This window comes from Lissotriton helveticus, chromosome 8 (assembly GCF_964261635.1).
Source record: "Lissotriton helveticus chromosome 8, aLisHel1.1, whole genome shotgun sequence".
NCBI classification, from domain to species: domain Eukaryota; kingdom Metazoa; phylum Chordata; class Amphibia; order Caudata; family Salamandridae; genus Lissotriton; species Lissotriton helveticus.
In genome coordinates, this window is record NC_136069.1 from 309,551,415 (window position 1) to 309,569,412 (window position 17,998).

General features: G+C 45.1%; 1 protein-coding gene across 2 annotated transcripts in view; it reads left to right on the forward strand.

The window, feature by feature from the left end:
- The window catches only part of IFT88 (intraflagellar transport 88), a 473,307-nt gene that overhangs the window by 189,755 nt on the left and 265,554 nt on the right, over window positions 1-17,998 (forward strand). The window lies entirely within an intron of this gene.

Sequence of the window (17,998 nt, forward strand, 5' to 3'; positions counted from 1 at the left end):
CAAAGGCTCGCCTCATAAAATATTTCCTTAGGCGAACCCTAGTGGTGAAAGGCTTTGGCATCAGACACACATGGTTTTAATGGTTATAAATGGTTATAAGCGGTTATAAACGCCATGGAGAGATAAAATACATTCTCTCCCTGTCCATGGTCACATTTCGTTGCAAGCTTTGTTGGTTATGCCCAGTTGTATATTAATTTGTTTAGTTTAGTGGTTTGGCTTAGTATAATTTCAGTCCACCATTGGGTTATTACTCAAAGTGAGGAGGAAAATAAAACTCTACTGACAAGTATTTAATATCTTGTCCATGCCTTCCTATGGAGGTGTTCTTTTAGTGTTCATAACAGCTGAGCATTGAAGGTCCAAGGATTCCAGAACTATATCTGTTTTCACAAAGGTTTTTATGAAAATGGAGGAAACATACTCAAAAACTCTGGACCTTTTAGAGTTTTGGAAAAAGAACAGTTTTTTAGAAAGGAGAGTATGTTTTCCAGGTTTTCGTACATGATGTTTTTTTAGGTTAAATCCTATAATCATTGATTCAGATTTCCACTCAAGAAATAAGGTCGATCCAATTTTAGAAAAGCATCGAATTTTATTAGTGCAGAATTGAACGTAAACAGACGACACGTGTTTCGCGCTCTATGGCGAATTGCGCCAGGGCTTTCTCAAGGCTGTAAAGATAAAAGATGATGTGTTTAATTGAGGGATAATAGTAAAAAGGAAAAGGACCCCAGCCAAAGAAATTAAGTAGTGGAAACAAACCAAGAAGTGCAAAAAGAATTTTTTTGGGGGGGGGGGGGTAAAACAAACAAAGAAAAAAAGGAAGTGTAGTCTATTCATCGTGATATTAATTATACTGAAGGTTCCGAGACAAAGTGTAAGTTTTTAATTCAGAAAGTAGAATATAATTAGAACAAAGTGCACGTTTTTAACTCAGAAAGTAGACTATAATTAGAACTAAGTGCACGTTTTTAACTCAGAAAGTAGAATATAATTAGAACAAAGTGCAAGTTTTTAACTCAGAAAGTAGAATATAATTTTCTTTTAGTGTGTTTGGTTTAGTTTTCCACATAAATGAGTAGTAAAGATGTTACATTCATAGTTTCTTCTTTGTGGGAGTGATTATAGACGTGATTTTGATCTTCTAGTTTTCCCTATTGTTGTGAGGAAGGCTGCAACTTTCTGGGTAATATCAGTGAGGTATTCCACCTGGAGGAATGTCTGGGTGATTGTTAGATCTTCCTTTTGAGTTTGTCTCATGAGTTTCTCCAGAAAGATCTTCTGCTCTTTGGATTCTGTTTACTTTATTAAAGGATATGTGTGATGTTTTCAGTTAAATTCCTGTCACAGAGGAATTATGACCTGAAAGTCTTATTCCATCTATGGTCTTGCTCATGCAAGTCTAACAGGTTGGCCTTGCTAGGGCAACATTTTGGTGTTCATCATTATCCAGTATGGGTGTATCTTTCATAGATTTACTTGCTCGAATCATTCCCTGTCGTCTAGATGGGAGTCCCACGGTAAAATAATCAAGAAGTATTTAACAAATATCATAGGCTCTAATGGGCGTGGCCATGTTATTGATAACCTATCTATGTCCTCTTTTAAAAAAGGACCAAATGTTGAACACAGCCAATCAGCTGTCAGCACCCTCTAGAACACTCCCAGCCGAGTCAGATTCCCCCAGATTTCGACCACACGTCGTGTAGAAGGGAGTCTCCCTGAGTGCTACTCAGTTTTTCCTACAAATTCTGGATTTTCTACAGTCTTTATACCATGTCTGACAGAAGAGGCCTTTTCCGCCCATGTAAGACCTGTGGAATCAAAATGATCCATGTGGATGATCCACACAAGGCTTGTATATATTGCCTCCATCCTACACATGAGGTAAGGGAATGCAAAATCTGCCGTATCTTTTCCTCAAAGACTCTCAAGGATACAGAGGGAAGGTTGTTAGTGTGGCTCCAGACCTCTAAACACCAGGCAGTTTCTTCAGATGAAGAAAGTGATAGATCCACCTAGTCTCACAAGAGAGCCAGGTCGCAGGACAGTTCCTCTGGAAAAGGTAGGAAACACCACAAACCTTCTCATGGGACCAAGGACGCTAAAAAGGAGAAAGGAGTTAAACACTCCTCAGAGCCTGCATTGTCTGTGCCCTCTATGCCTTCCAGAAAGGACAAAGACAGTCCCAGAGCATCTTCTTCAGGCCATGTAAGGCATAAATCTGGGAAAAAGCCATCATCGACGACATTGCCACATTCATTAATGACGACAGGCGTTACATTGTCTGCACCGTCAATGACAGCAACTGTAACAATGACGAGAATATGGGTCCTATACTGTCAACAAGAGTCTCGCTCTCTAAGAGCCCGCCTTTGTTGGGATCACTGCCGACGGCAACATCGTCGAAGGCGGTTGAAGATAACATCGGCGAAGATACCGATTATGAGTGCTCCGTCGACGACCACCACGTCAACGACACTACTTTCAGCAACGGCACCGTCGACGACAACACTGTCAACGATGGAATCTGCTCTTCTGGCTGTATCTGCACCATTGACGACACTGTTGATGAGGGTTACTCATATTACAAAGGTTACCAAAACATTTCTACGCCCAGCCATGTCAGAGTACAGTAAGGAATGGCCTTTATTGTTATCACATCTCTTCGACATAGAGGACTCTGACAATGATGGTATTTATGGTGTAGCTCATAGTCCATCAGAACTGCACGTAAAATGTCAAGAAGACGATGATGAGGAGGACAAGAATTACCATGAGGAGATCAGTATTATCAACAGAGCTGCGTCATTACCACTCATATGGTTTCCAGCCAGAACCACGTCCTAGAGACATGACCCATCTGCCGCCTTCTCTCATCCAAGATCTCCAGGCTATGTTGGCGGATTACAGGCAAAGGTTTCCCCCAGCATGGGATCAACCTGAGAGGCTACTACCTCAGGCAAACCCACTGGGTACGCCAGTTTTGCTATCAACAATTACACCTACGATTACTCCTCGCCCTTTACCAACAGGTCCTATCGCAGTGGATACGTCTGCTTCAGACGAAGAGCGAGAGGAAGGTGAGATCTCAGATCCTATCCCAGTGCCAGATCTTTGGGATGATTATATCATACCAACACCCTCTCCTCCTCCACAGCTACCATCAGATTCTCCCCCTTCGGAGGATATTGGAGTATTCCATAATTTGATGGAGAGAGCATCCACCAGGTTCCATTTGCCAGTGACAGTCAAGCAGACCGACTGCTTCCAGTACGATTTCAAAGAGGATACTTGGAAGTCTGTGCGCTCCATACCCATTATTGACTACATATGTCAAGAAGGCTTCAAAATTATGAGAACACCGTCAACCATACCTCTGGTACTCCTGCTGATTGAGAACAAATATAGAGCTCCAGTGGATTCTCCATCCTGCCTCACATGACACCCGAGACCAGATTCAGTCATTTCCCAAGTGGCACAAAGAAGATCTAAGAACCTTGCCATCCCAATCACTACTCTCCTGATAAGGAGGGACGCAGGATGGTCATTCTAGAGAAGCGCCTCTCCACTATGCCGCAATCAAGGTGGCGAATGCTTTAGCCATTTTCGGACGTTATGACTGCCAGATGTGGTCAGATGTGGGAACTTTGGTGGATCTCAAACCAGAGGAAAGAAGGCAGGAATCTAGAAAGATCCTGTTGGAGGGAGAATGTGCAGCATCGGAATCCATTGTTTGCGCTCTGGATGTAGGCAATACTATTTGTAGACAATTGGCTGGTGCCGCAGTACTGAAGATTCAGAAAAGGGGGTGGTGATGAACAGAGTGCCTGAATTAAGCAGACCACTCTTACCCAGTCCAAAGATCAGGGCTTGATCCATCACCGTTTTTTAGCTCACTGCACCATCCCAGCTCAGAACTTGGCTATATGCAAATTAGTCTGTTCCTGTCCCAGTGCATGATGGGAACAGGGCAAACCAAACTACCAAGCCAATTCTTATACTGGGAAGGAAACAAGCTTCCGGGGACCGGTTTCTGCCATTTCAGGCGTCTTCGGCCCGGCTTGCTTGAATCCTGATGGTGCAATGAGCAAGGGACTCACATCTGAGTATACCCTTCCACGCTTATGGTGGACAAAATGATTCAGAAAAGGGGGTGGTGATGAACAGAGTGCCTGAATTAAGCAGACCACTCTTACCCAGTCCAAAGATCAGGGCTTGATCCATCACCGTTTTTTAGCTCACTGCACCATCCCAGCTCAGAACTTGGCTATATGCAAATTAGTCTGTTCCTGTCCCAGTGCATGATGGGAACAGGGCAAACCAAACTACCAAGCCAATTCTTATACTGGGAAGGAAACAAGCTTCCGGGGACCGGTTTCTGCCATTTCAGGCGTCTTCGGCCCGGCTTGCTTGAATCCTGATGGTGCAATGAGCAAGGGACTCACATCTGAGTATACCCTTCCACGCTTATGGTGGACAAAATGATTCAGAAAAGAGGGTGGTGATGAACAGAGTGCCTGAAATGCCAGAAACCGGTCCCCGGTAGCTTGTCTCCTTTCTGGTGAAGAATTGGCTTGGTAGTTTGGTCTGCCCTGTTCCCATGATGCACTGGGCCAGGGACAGACTAATTTGCATATAGCCAGGTTCTGAGCTGGGATGGGGCAGTGAGATAAATAACGGTGATGGATCAAGCCCTGATCTTTGGACTGGGTAAGAGTGGTCTGCTTAATTCAGACACTCTGTTCATCACCACCCCCTTTTCTGTATTGTTTTTGGCCACTATAGGTGTGGCAGGGTATACTCAGACATGAGTCCCTTTCTCACTGCTCCATCAGGATTCAAGCAAGCCGGGCCGAAGAGGCTGAAATGCCAGAAACCGGTCCCCGGTAGCTTGTCTCCTTTCTGGTGAAGAATTGGCTTGGTAGTTTGGTCTGCCCTGTTCCCATGATGCACTGGGCCAGGGACAGACTAATTTGCATATAGCCAGGTTCTGAGCTGGGATGGGGCAGTGAGATAAATAACGGTGATGGATCAAGCCCTGATCTTTGGACTGGGTAAGAGTGGTCTGCTTAATTCAGACACTCTGTTCATCACCACCCCCTTTTCTGTATTGTTTTTGGCCACTATAGGTGTGGCAGGGTATACTCAGACATGAGTCCCTTTCTCACTGCTCCATCAGGATTCAAGCAAGCCGGGCCGAAGAGGCTGAAATGCCAGAAACCGGTCCCCGGTAGCTTGTCTCCTTTCTGGTGAAGAATTGGCTTGGTAGTTTGGTCTGCCCTGTTCCCATGATGCACTGGGCCAGGGACAGACTAATTTGCATATAGCCAGGTTCTGAGCTGGGATGGGGCAGTGAGATAAATAACGGTGATGGATCAAGCCCTGATCTTTGGACTGGGTAAGAGTGGTCTGCTTAATTCAGACACTCTGTTCATCACCACCCCCTTTTCTGTATTGTTTTTGGCCACTATAGGTGTGGCAGGGTATACTCAGACATGAGTCCCTTTCTCACTGCTCCATCAGGATTCAAGCAAGCCGGGCCGAAGAGGCTGAAATGCCAGAAACCGGTCCCCGGTAGCTTGTCTCCTTTCTGGTGAAGAATTGGCTTGGTAGTTTGGTCTGCCCTGTTCCCATGATGCACTGGGCCAGGGACAGACTAATTTGCATATAGCCAGGTTCTGAACTGGGATGGGGCAGTGAGATAAATAACGGTGATGGATCAAGCCCTGATCTTTGGACTGGGTAAGAGTGGTCTGCTTAATTCAGACACTCTGTTCATCACCACCCCCTTTTCTGTATTGTTTTTGGCCACTATAGGTGTGGCAGGGTATACTCAGACATGAGTCCCTTTCTCACTGCTCCATCAGGATTCAAGCAAGCCGGGCCGAAGAGGCTGAAATGCCAGAAACCGGTCCCCGGTAGCTTGTCTCCTTTCTGGTGAAGAATTGGCTTGGTAGTTTGGTCTGCCCTGTTCCCATGATGCACTGGGCCAGGGACAGACTAATTTGCATATAGCCAGGTTCTGAGCTGGGATGGGGCAGTGAGATAAATAACGGTGATGGATCAAGCCCTGATCTTTGGACTGGGTAAGAGTGGTCTGCTTAATTCAGACACTCTGTTCATCACCACCCCCTTTTCTGTATTGTTTTTGGCCACTATAGGTGTGGCAGGGTATACTCAGACATGAGTCCCTTTCTCACTGCTCCATCAGGATTCAAGCAAGCCGGGCCGAAGAGGCTGAAATGCCAGAAACCGGTCCCCGGTAGCTTGTCTCCTTTCTGGTGAAGAATTGGCTTGGTAGTTTGGTCTGCCCTGTTCCCATGATGCACTGGGCCAGGGACAGACTAATTTGCATATAGCCAGGTTCTGAGCTGGGATGGGGCAGTGAGATAAATAACGGTGATGGATCAAGCCCTGATCTTTGGACTGGGTAAGAGTGGTCTGCTTAATTCAGACACTCTGTTCATCACCACCCCCTTTTCTGTATTGTTTTTGGCCACTATAGGTGTGGCAGGGTATACTCAGACATGAGTCCCTTTCTCACTGCTCCATCAGGATTCAAGCAAGCCGGGCCGAAGAGGCTGAAATGCCAGAAACCGGTCCCCGGTAGCTTGTCTCCTTTCTGGTGAAGAATTGGCTTGGTAGTTTGGTCTGCCCTGTTCCCATGATGCACTGGGCCAGGGACAGACTAATTTGCATATAGCCAGGTTCTGAGCTGGGATGGGGCAGTGAGATAAATAACGGTGATGGATCAAGCCCTGATCTTTGGACTGGGTAAGAGTGGTCTGCTTAATTCAGACACTCTGTTCATCACCACCCCCTTTTCTGTATTGTTTTTGGCCACTATAGGTGTGGCAGGGTATACTCAGACATGAGTCCCTTTCTCACTGCTCCATCAGGATTCAAGCAAGCCGGGCCGAAGAGGCTGAAATGCCAGAAACCGGTCCCCGGTAGCTTGTCTCCTTTCTGGTGAAGAATTGGCTTGGTAGTTTGGTCTGCCCTGTTCCCATGATGCACTGGGCCAGGGACAGACTAATTTGCATATAGCCAGGTTCTGAGCTGGGATGGGGCAGTGAGATAAATAACGGTGATGGATCAAGCCCTGATCTTTGGACTGGGTAAGAGTGGTCTGCTTAATTCAGACACTCTGTTCATCACCACCCCCTTTTCTGTATTGTTTTTGGCCACTATAGGTGTGGCAGGGTATACTCAGACATGAGTCCCTTTCTCACTGCTCCATCAGGATTCAAGCAAGCCGGGCCGAAGAGGCTGAAATGCCAGAAACCGGTCCCCGGTAGCTTGTCTCCTTTCTGGTGAAGAATTGGCTTGGTAGTTTGGTCTGCCCTGTTCCCATGATGCACTGGGCCAGGGACAGACTAATTTGCATATAGCCAGGTTCTGAGCTGGGATGGGGCAGTGAGATAAATAACGGTGATGGATCAAGCCCTGATCTTTGGACTGGGTAAGAGTGGTCTGCTTAATTCAGACACTCTGTTCATCACCACCCCCTTTTCTGTATTGTTTTTGGCCACTATAGGTGTGGCAGGGTATACTCAGACATGAGTCCCTTTCTCACTGCTCCATCAGGATTCAAGCAAGCCGGGCCGAAGAGGCTGAAATGCCAGAAACCGGTCCCCGGTAGCTTGTCTCCTTTCTGGTGAAGAATTGGCTTGGTAGTTTGGTCTGCCCTGTTCCCATGATGCACTGGGCCAGGGACAGACTAATTTGCATATAGCCAGGTTCTGAGCTGGGATGGGGCAGTGAGATAAATAACGGTGATGGATCAAGCCCTGATCTTTGGACTGGGTAAGAGTGGTCTGCTTAATTCAGACACTCTGTTCATCACCACCCCCTTTTCTGTATTGTTTTTGGCCACTATAGGTGTGGCAGGGTATACTCAGACATGAGTCCCTTTCTCACTGCTCCATCAGGATTCAAGCAAGCCGGGCCGAAGAGGCTGAAATGCCAGAAACCGGTCCCCGGTAGCTTGTCTCCTTTCTGGTGAAGAATTGGCTTGGTAGTTTGGTCTGCCCTGTTCCCATGATGCACTGGGCCAGGGACAGACTAATTTGCATATAGCCAGGTTCTGAGCTGGGATGGGGCAGTGAGATAAATAACGGTGATGGATCAAGCCCTGATCTTTGGACTGGGTAAGAGTGGTCTGCTTAATTCAGACACTCTGTTCATCACCACCCCCTTTTCTGTATTGTTTTTGGCCACTATAGGTGTGGCAGGGTATACTCAGACATGAGTCCCTTTCTCACTGCTCCATCAGGATTCAAGCAAGCCGGGCCGAAGAGGCTGAAATGCCAGAAACCGGTCCCCGGTAGCTTGTCTCCTTTCTGGTGAAGAATTGGCTTGGTAGTTTGGTCTGCCCTGTTCCCATGATGCACTGGGCCAGGGACAGACTAATTTGCATATAGCCAGGTTCTGAGCTGGGATGGGGCAGTGAGATAAATAACGGTGATGGATCAAGCCCTGATCTTTGGACTGGGTAAGAGTGGTCTGCTTAATTCAGACACTCTGTTCATCACCACCCCCTTTTCTGTATTGCAGTACTGAAGAGGCAGGGATGGTTGAAGGCTACCATCTTCAGGCCAAAGGTGCAAACAAAGATTTTGTATATGGCTTTCGATGGAGATTCCCTGTTTGGAAAGCACATAGACGAGGCAGTTTTAGCAATTAAGACCGATACAGACACAGCAAAATCCTTAGGCACATTACAGTATCGGAAAGTGCCATTTAGAGGGGTTAGAGAACGAGGTTTTACCTCATACAAAGGAGGTTACCAGATAAACCATACAGTATCAGACTTACCAATACTAGCAAAATTATAACGCTGCAGCATACCGCCAGTCTTCTACAGCTGGTTTCTCTCGCCAAGGTGGCCGCAAAAGAACACCTTCCCAAGGTTGTGACTCTAACAGAAAACAATAATCATGTCCGGGTACCAGCTTCCCTCCCCTCCCAGCCCGTGGGTGCGAAGATTTCCAACCATGTGCATCAGTGGCAAAATATAACAACAGATCAGTGGGTGTTAGACCTTGTCACCTTTGGGCACACCCTAGAATTCACTCAGCAACCACCGAATACTCCACACACGGGAGCCCCCCCTCATCTTCACTTATTATGCAAGGAAGCTCAGCTCATGCTCTCCAAAGGAGCAATAGAAGAAGTCCCTTTATCTCAAAGGGAAAGAGGTTTCTTTTCCCGTTTTTTTCTTGATAAAGTAGAAATCAGGGGAATGGAGACCGATCTCCGGAATCTTAACAAGTTTCTCAGAAAACAGACGTTCAGGATGGCAACACTCTGTGAGATTGTTCGTCGTCTCAACAAAGGAGACTTCATGACCTCGCTCGACATGGAAGACGCATATTTTCACATCCCTATCCATCAGAAGCATTGGAAATTTTTAAGATTTACTGTAGCAGGTACCCACTACCAATTCAGAGTACTTCGGTTTGGCCTCAAATTGGCGCCAAGAATCTTCACCAAGTGTCTTGGCCCGATAGCTGCAGCCCTACAATCTCAAGGTCTCCAGGTATTTCCATACCTGGACGACTGGCTGCTCAAAGCACCAATGGCATGGAAAGCCACTCAAACTACAAATGCTTACCTTCAGTTGTTCCGGGCTCTAGGCCTCACTGTGAACAGAGAAAAATCTTCACTCCTTCACAGTCAAGTCATATTGTTTTAGGGAGCTACAATAGATTCCATCCAGAGCAACGCTTTCCTCTCAGAAGAGAGGAAAATACGATTGCAACAGCTAGCAAAGAACATGTCAAAAAAAGGGTCAGGTTCATTATGAACATACAAATTGCTTCTGGGACTGTGTTTATCAGCGATAGATCTTGTAACGCTAGCCAGGCTAAGGATGAGACCTCATCAGGAAGAACTCCAGAGACAATGGCTGCAAGCTTCTGGATCCTCTGAGGATATAATTCAGATCACAACACGCATGAAGGAAGCCCTGCAATGGTGGTTTCACAGACCAAATCTCTCAAAGGGCCTTACTTTCCTTCAAATCATCTCTGATTTCATTTCAACGACAGATGCCTCTATGAATGGCTGGGGGGGGCATGTGCAGGAGCTACAGATCCAGGGCTAATGGTCCAGTGGGCAAAGGTTACAGCATATCAACAGGCTAGAGCTCAAGGCTATCTTTCTATCTCTTCAGGCTTTCCTGCCGAGGATAGCAGGTTCCTCTGTGCTGGTTCGTACGGACGATGCCACCAGCATGTACTATGTCAACAAACAAGAGGGAACCAAATCCATCATGCTATCACAGGAAGCGCAAGAGCTGTGGGACTAGACAACGCAGCACAGAATCTTGCTTAGAGCCAAGCATGTCTGAGGGCTACACAACATGCTAGCGGATACGTTAAGCAGAACACAGTCAAGTTGCCATGATTGGGAATTGGACCAGCACCAGCTCAACAAGGTGTTTCAGATATGGGGAAAGCCAGCTTTAGATCTCTATGCCACGAGGGAGAACGCCAGTCCTATGCCAGCAGGTTACCTTTCCCAGGGTCATGGGGGAATGCCCTTTTAAAGCGATGGTCAGGGATATATGCTTACAATTTTCCCCCATCCCATTAATTCCCAGGGTGCTGACCAAATGAAAATGGAATGCTGTTGTCTTATCCTGATAGCACCACGATGGCCCAGGCAACCCTGGTTCCTGGAACTTTTTCTGTTATCGGAGTCGAAACCCATACGCCTACAACCATCACCATCTCTCCTGACAAGAGGCAAGTATGTCATCCCAGACCCGGAGTCTCTTCACTTGCATGCTTGGCTCCTGAGTTCTTGGAGTTTATGGACATGAATATCTCACAGGAGTGCAGAGATATCATTACAAGATCCAGAGCCAAAAGCACTAATAAGATTGCCTGCCTAATGTTTAAACGGTTCTCTGCTGGTGCCAAAGGAATGACTTACGCCAGTTTCAAGCGTCTCCGGAGCAGATTTTGCCATATCTCCTCTCCTTAGCAAAAGCAGGTCTCACATTCTCTTCAGTTAAGGTGCACCTCACCTCTATTTCCCGTTATGGAAGATCACCTCAAGTTCCGTCTCTCTGTGGCTCGAGTCTAGTGAAGCAATTCATGAGGGGACTCTTCCACGCCTTCCCACCAGTACAAGAGTCCCCTCCGTAATGGAGACTTAACGTACTCCTTGCGCAACTGATGAGGCAGCCCCGTGAACCAATTCACAAAGCGGGCTAAAATTTCTGACTTGGAAAGTAGCTCTCCTCCTGGCTCTCATTTCCATGAGGAGAGTTAGCGAAATCCAGGCTTTTACCATCAAAGAACCATTTCTTAATTTCACAGAAAATTATGTGGCTCTGTGGACAAACCCATCTTTTATTCCAAAGTTCCAACACGGTTCCATCTTAACGAATCAGTCATAATCCAAATTTAGATCAGTCAATCTATGGAGAAGTGAGAATCCTGAAATCAAAGATTTCCCTTTACTCTGAAGTTCATGATGTGTCGCCACAACTAGAATACTGGCTTCTCAGCAGAGATGCATGCACGTGGGTGTTTTGGGTCTAGAAACTCCAGCAGACTCTGTCTGATTACTCACCAGTATGTTTAATATGTAGGGTCTGCACAATGACTGATATAGAAATTGACGATTTCCCTCAGAGTTCTTATTAGATTCGGTCTTCTCTGCGGAATTGAACTAGACCATCATAGAATATTTGGAGCTCAACTGAGAATTAGTAGATAGTCTGGGTATTGTCTGGCATGGATACAAGGCTTACATAAGAAGAGTGAGCTTCCTTAAACAGACAGGGGTGTTAAGAGATGTGTGTGCCAGCATGCAGAAGCTGGAGATTGAGATATGCGAGGAGGAGTTACGGTGCGAGGGTATAGGTAATAAAGAACCACTAACTAAAATAGAAGGCCTGGGGGATGAATAGAATGACATAGCTGAATCTCAGGCCAAATTGCTGGATAGATATGCAACTGTCTGTAAATATGTGAAGTGTATTCACCTGACACTCTATTAACCTGTATACCGGCTACGTTTGAACCGAAGGCTATATCACAACTCGACAAGTCAGGGCTCACAGGCTGGGTCAGGTATATCGAAATAATAGATTTATGTCACTTACTCACTTCAAATCTACTGGGGCTGCATTGAGTCTGGATATCTTTTATATGTAATGATACAATTCACAGTTAAGACAGATGCCAGCTGGTTCTCTGAGGAACCAAGATCTCTGGACGTGCTGACCAAGATCATGACAGTGCTGGAAATGGGAAAAAAGGCTGAATATTATACTATGATGTCTGCAGCTCGGGTAGACCAGCCCCGGTGACCCTATTAAAGAGTCTGGGAGAGGGACATGGATATAAAAATTACTGTATCTATCACATCAATGAGAGAGAGTAGAGGTAATAAAAGAAGGACTTGTCCTCCACAATTCTGTCAAAATAACCAAGGAAAGAGTCCCTCTTGCTAGAGAAGGAAAAGAGGGAGGAAAAATGTAACCTCTAAATAGGACTGGAAAGAGAAAATTTCTTTCAATTGACCCTCACCCACCAGGGTTGCCCCTTGGTGGCATGCTTCATCATAAAGCTCCAGCCTCTCAGTAGCTAGCAGCACACCCCTCTCCGTAGAGGGCAGAGATGAACCATATGATGAAGCATGCCACCAAGGGGAAACCCTGGTGGGTGAGGGTTATTTGAAAGAAATTTTCTCTTTCCAGTCCTACTCAGAGGTTACATTCCCCGCCCCCTCTTTTTCTTCTAACAGGAGGGACTCTTTTCTTGGGTATTTTATAAAAATAACTGAACAGCAATCGCTATTCTCCGGTTCACAAACCAAAAGTATCTTGGTAGACAGTTGACCTAGACTAGTACATTTTTAAAATTTACATCAAATGCACTTCACACCAGTACTATTATTCAAAGTGGGGATTGGAAATCATGATAAATGTTACCAATGTTGAACAAGGGGTGCTAACATTACATCTTTGGCTTGGCAATGCCACATGGTTGCAAAGTACTTGTGAATATTTGAGATTCTCACCAAAATCATCAGTGTATTTATGCAGCTGTCACCCTAGGAGCCTTGTGCTGGGGTTCGTTAAGGAGATCCCGGATAACATACTTCCCTGGCAGTTTTGGTTGGCAAACGTTAAATCTCATTAGGGAGGGGAGGTCCTAAACAATGGTTAGCAAATTTGGTGTTTTGTGATGAGAACATGGACACTAAAGTTATACTACTGCTGTTTACATCCTGTCCCAAGGATACGTGGAACCCCCTTAGGCAGTATATTCTCGCTGATGATTTATTCTCGGAGACTGAACAGAAGCAGGGGTCTAGATGCCAACATAATGGAGGGCAAGGGGCGCCAATGATGAGTGAGAATGGGATCTAAGCCAGTGGATGGGGAGAGATGGAACTAACTTGCTCGAAAGTAAGATGACTACTGAAGGAAGATAGCCTCTCAAAGGGATGCTCTTTGCTGAGTTCCAAGATTCAGGATCACAATCTTCACAAATCCTGTGTATACCTGAGCCAACCATCCCACCCAACCCATTCTTAACTGAGCCCCAAATGGAAATTGATTGCCCTATTTTTGACGACCAAACTCTACCTCGTCATCACAAGCACCTGGTGTTGTGGAATCTTCCTGGGAATCCAAGATGATATTGTTGCAGCGTGACTTAGGGACTCTTGGCGTTTCACAAAAGTTATCGTTTTCTCCCATAATCCTGAAACTTGGTGGAACACCTCCCTTTTCTGATGATGCTGGCCATTGCCTCACTTGCGACTAAAAGGTGCTGTTTCTCTTTTTCTGCCTTGGTGCCAATTCAAGGCTATGCTGCCAGTTCATACATAAAAACTCCCCAGGCAAGGCAACTCTACAAGAAATAGTCTGCCTGACTCCCCTTAGCTTCTCTCGACTCATAGGCTTATTAAATGTAGTATTCCTTTATCAAAAGCTCTTATTTGCCTCTAGGGATTTCTAAGGGAATATCCCTCTCTGAAAAGCTCTCATTTGCTTCTAGGGTTCTATAACTGGTCCTTGCGTATCCTCAGCTTACCCAAAAGCATTGATGTGGCTACACTGCCACTAACTGAACACATAAACTGCATCCTCATCATGATTCATTCTGCCTGACATCAAATCTCAGACACATTATCTATGGCGCTATGGATCATACAACGCGCTCCACCCCGTAGACACTTTGGTTATCCTGTTGGTCCTCCTCCCATGACCAATACGACTCATTCACACTGAACCAACCTCTATCTTTGAGGCCAGGATGATGATAGCTACCCTCCCTAATTGCAGTCCACACCTCATCCGAGCAGGCCCAAACTCCTACAAAAGCATCTACTCCACCAACCTCTCGAAAACTGCTGCTAAGAACCATGAATACAGACTTTTCAAGGAACTCCCAGAAACCCTCATCACTGGCCAATATTTCTCTGTATGCCTAAGGACCAACCTAATCTTCTATTCCAATGACCATGCCTGCTGGCCAAACCTCTTTGTCAACCACTTAAAAATAACATGCTCTGTTGGAATCTCGAATAGGTCCAACTGCCAGTCTCAACACTGAAGTGTCAATCTTTATTTATAACAATAGCAGCATCATGATCCAAGCTTCGTACATTGACCTGAAAATGTTCAACCTACAATGTGTTAACTGTCTTGACATCAAAAACTCCAATCCTTACTTCAACTATTAAGCTAGCGCCATGACCCTAGCTTTCCCATCCTCTTCAACCTGTATATTCAACCTCAAGCCATCGCGTCATGCAACAGACTGCTTCAGTGCTCGCCCTAAGGGCACGTCAGGAATGGAACACAGATCTCTCTAGGCCTCTGACTGATGCACAGTGGACTTACTGCTGTGCAGAGCTCGAAATGTTGTCCCCTAACTATAGATTTTGTCTTATACATTTCAAGTTTCTACACAACTGTATCGTACGCCAACGCAATTATTTCGGATTGGACTCTCTCCGACTGCCACTGTTGCCATGTGCCCCGCTCGGATTTCCTGCACTTAGCTTGGCATTGCCCAGCCGTTGCCACTTTTTGGACCGAGGTCCTCAATACATACCGTGCCGAGATTATAAACGTGTCCCCACTTATTGGTCTGCTGGGATATGTTAAAGATGTGCCCCCAGAATACCTTAAATTGACCGCCTTGTTGCGCCTCCTTACAAAGCGCAGAGTTGCGTTCCACTGGTGCGGAATGAGGGCTCCTAAGCTGCGAGATTGGGTTACAGATGTCACCTATTGTCATGAGCAGCTACCAGCATACTGGGAGCTGTTGCCCCCTAGAGCCCGCCCCAAGACATATGGGAACCCTTTACCTCCTTTCTCCTTAGCAGAGAGGCGATCCCAGAAGCTGTCCCTTAACGTTCACTGCACATGCAAGGAGACACTTGAAACATATCTTCCATTCCAATTTGCTGTTTAGTTTGCTCTGTGTAGGGTGGCCACTTGCTTGTAAGTGATCTGGATTACTCGTCTGATGTAGAGTCGCTGTCGGCTGAATGCCCTATACACTGGGGTTGGAAATGTAACTAGGAGAACTCTTTTGTATGCAATGCGCCTCTTTGTCAATACTGTCATTCTGTATACCATGCAATGTCAGATACTGTCTTATGTCATTCGACTATGCATTGTATAGCCAGCTAATTATAAATAAAATAATAAATAAATAAATTTTAAAATAAAAAACCTCAAGCCAACTTCTCCTACCACTGTTATGCTGATGAAATACGACTGTACCTCAAAGTGTCCTCTTTAGATGTCATACTCTAAATGGACCAAACCCTAAAGGGCACCCGATCCTGTTTATCCTTCAGCCACTTGAAGCTATACTTGCTAAAGACATAATTACTCCGTATCCCCCTCATACAGATCGTCCCCAGTACAAGATTGTCTTGATTCTCTTAACGTACTGAACTGCACCCCAATAATCATTGCCTACACAAAATCATTCAGAATCAGTTGGACAAGATTTTAAATCTATAAGCCCATATAAACACTGCCACTAAAAATGGATAATACCAGCTGAAACTCATCCAAGCCACCAAACCTTTAATTCCAGAATCGGACTTTGAAAATGTAGAACAATCCCTAGCCATCTCCAGATTGGACTTTGGAAGTGCCATACTTAATGGTAACCCTAAAACTCAACTAGTACCCTTAAAGCCATGTTGAACCAAGCTGCACAATTGGTGTCAGGAACTAGGTGTTTCAACCACATTACACCTGTACAGATCCCCTAAATTGGCTCCCAATGGAAGCTAGAAGCCTCTTCAAACAGTCTTGTATCATAAACAAAGCTCTGCATTGCAGAACACTAACATATCTTATACAAAACCTCATCCTATTGGGGGTAACTGATCCCTCAGAAGCACCGTATCCTTTTCCTTTCAAGATTTAAAAAACCTAGATCTATCTCCCGGTCCTTTTTGGAAATGCTTCCAGAGCTTGGAACTCGATCCCACCCTGGATGCACACAGTCCTTTCATGAAGAACTTTAAACAGTTCCTAATTGACAAATACCTACTTGACTAATACTTTATATGTCCCCTGACCAGTTGTGTAACCTAATTGTTTAACAAACAGTCAAGTACATGCTAATGCCACTTGCAGAGAAACTTCTGACGTGTTTATGGGGAAGGAACAAAGATCCCAAGTTTAAGACCTAACTGCAAACACTTATCTATTGCAATGCTCAGCTTGAATTATACACAGACCTGCTCCCTCTTGCTTCAAGACCGAAAAATATCTGGTCTTCCTTAAAATCATATCTGCTTACAACCCCATCCTGACATGTAACGACTAGCTTATTACTAACTGGCATGTTAACACGAGAGGCCTACAGCACATTAGTGTACACGCACGGTTGATGGGCAGGGATTTTGGCAAGATGATATGGGCTGTCACTGATCTATAGCACACTTATGTTGTACTTGTTTGGTATATTGCAGATCTCCTGTAAATTGAAATTGTAACTCGAGTCATTGACCTAGAAGGCACGGATGCAAGTGTCATGCGAGTAGTTCAAGACGGTCTAACAGAGGTGCGTCTTCGACACACCTTAATTTACCCCATTATACATGTGTGATCCCGGGCGCTCTGATAACACTACACTAGAGTTGGTAATAGATTCGTTTGTTGCTTGACACAGGGTGGGTTTAATGATGACAGATGATGTGGGTCTTTGGACAGTGGCTAGTGGGGTTCTTGTGGGTTTTTGCATGATATGTACAGTCACAATGGGCCCACGGGTAAACAATTGAATGTAGTTAAAAATAGCCTACCACGGTGAGACGCCATTGTAATTAGGATGATTTGCTAATATACACGATTCCGCTTGGCAGTTATAGTGTAATTGTACTCCATAGGATATTGTGATTCAATTAGACGTCCTACCGACTGTGGTGGTATGGGTGAGTTTAAGTAGCTACACAACAAAATGCACTTCCTATTAGTGAGTTATGAAATTATGCATCCATGGTCCCTTGAAATAGCCATTTGCATTTAGGTGTGATGTTTTCAAACTGATGAATGACCTGTATTTCTGTCTCCCGGTATGTGCAGGCCAGACTATTTAGTACTTCAAGAGACCCTTCTAATCAAGTGGGGTCTAAACATTAACATTTATCTTTCTTGGTTCTCAAATCATTTATGATCCATATCGTGCAATGTTGTACATGCATACCCGATGGACAAACAGTGAAACGAACCAGGGAGAATTTATTGTGTCTTTTGTATATATTTATTTATTTATGCACTCACCTGAGCACTGTGTCATCTGCACTTGTTTTGTATATTAAGTTGTACTACCATCTGCATATATATTGGATAATATATAACAGCTACATAAACCCTCTGTGTTTTTGTAGATGTAATTCAAATGAGAACTTCCTATTGGATTGCTTTAGCAATACATTAATTGATGGCCTCCCCATACTATTGGTAAAGGGTTAAAGAGAACCACAG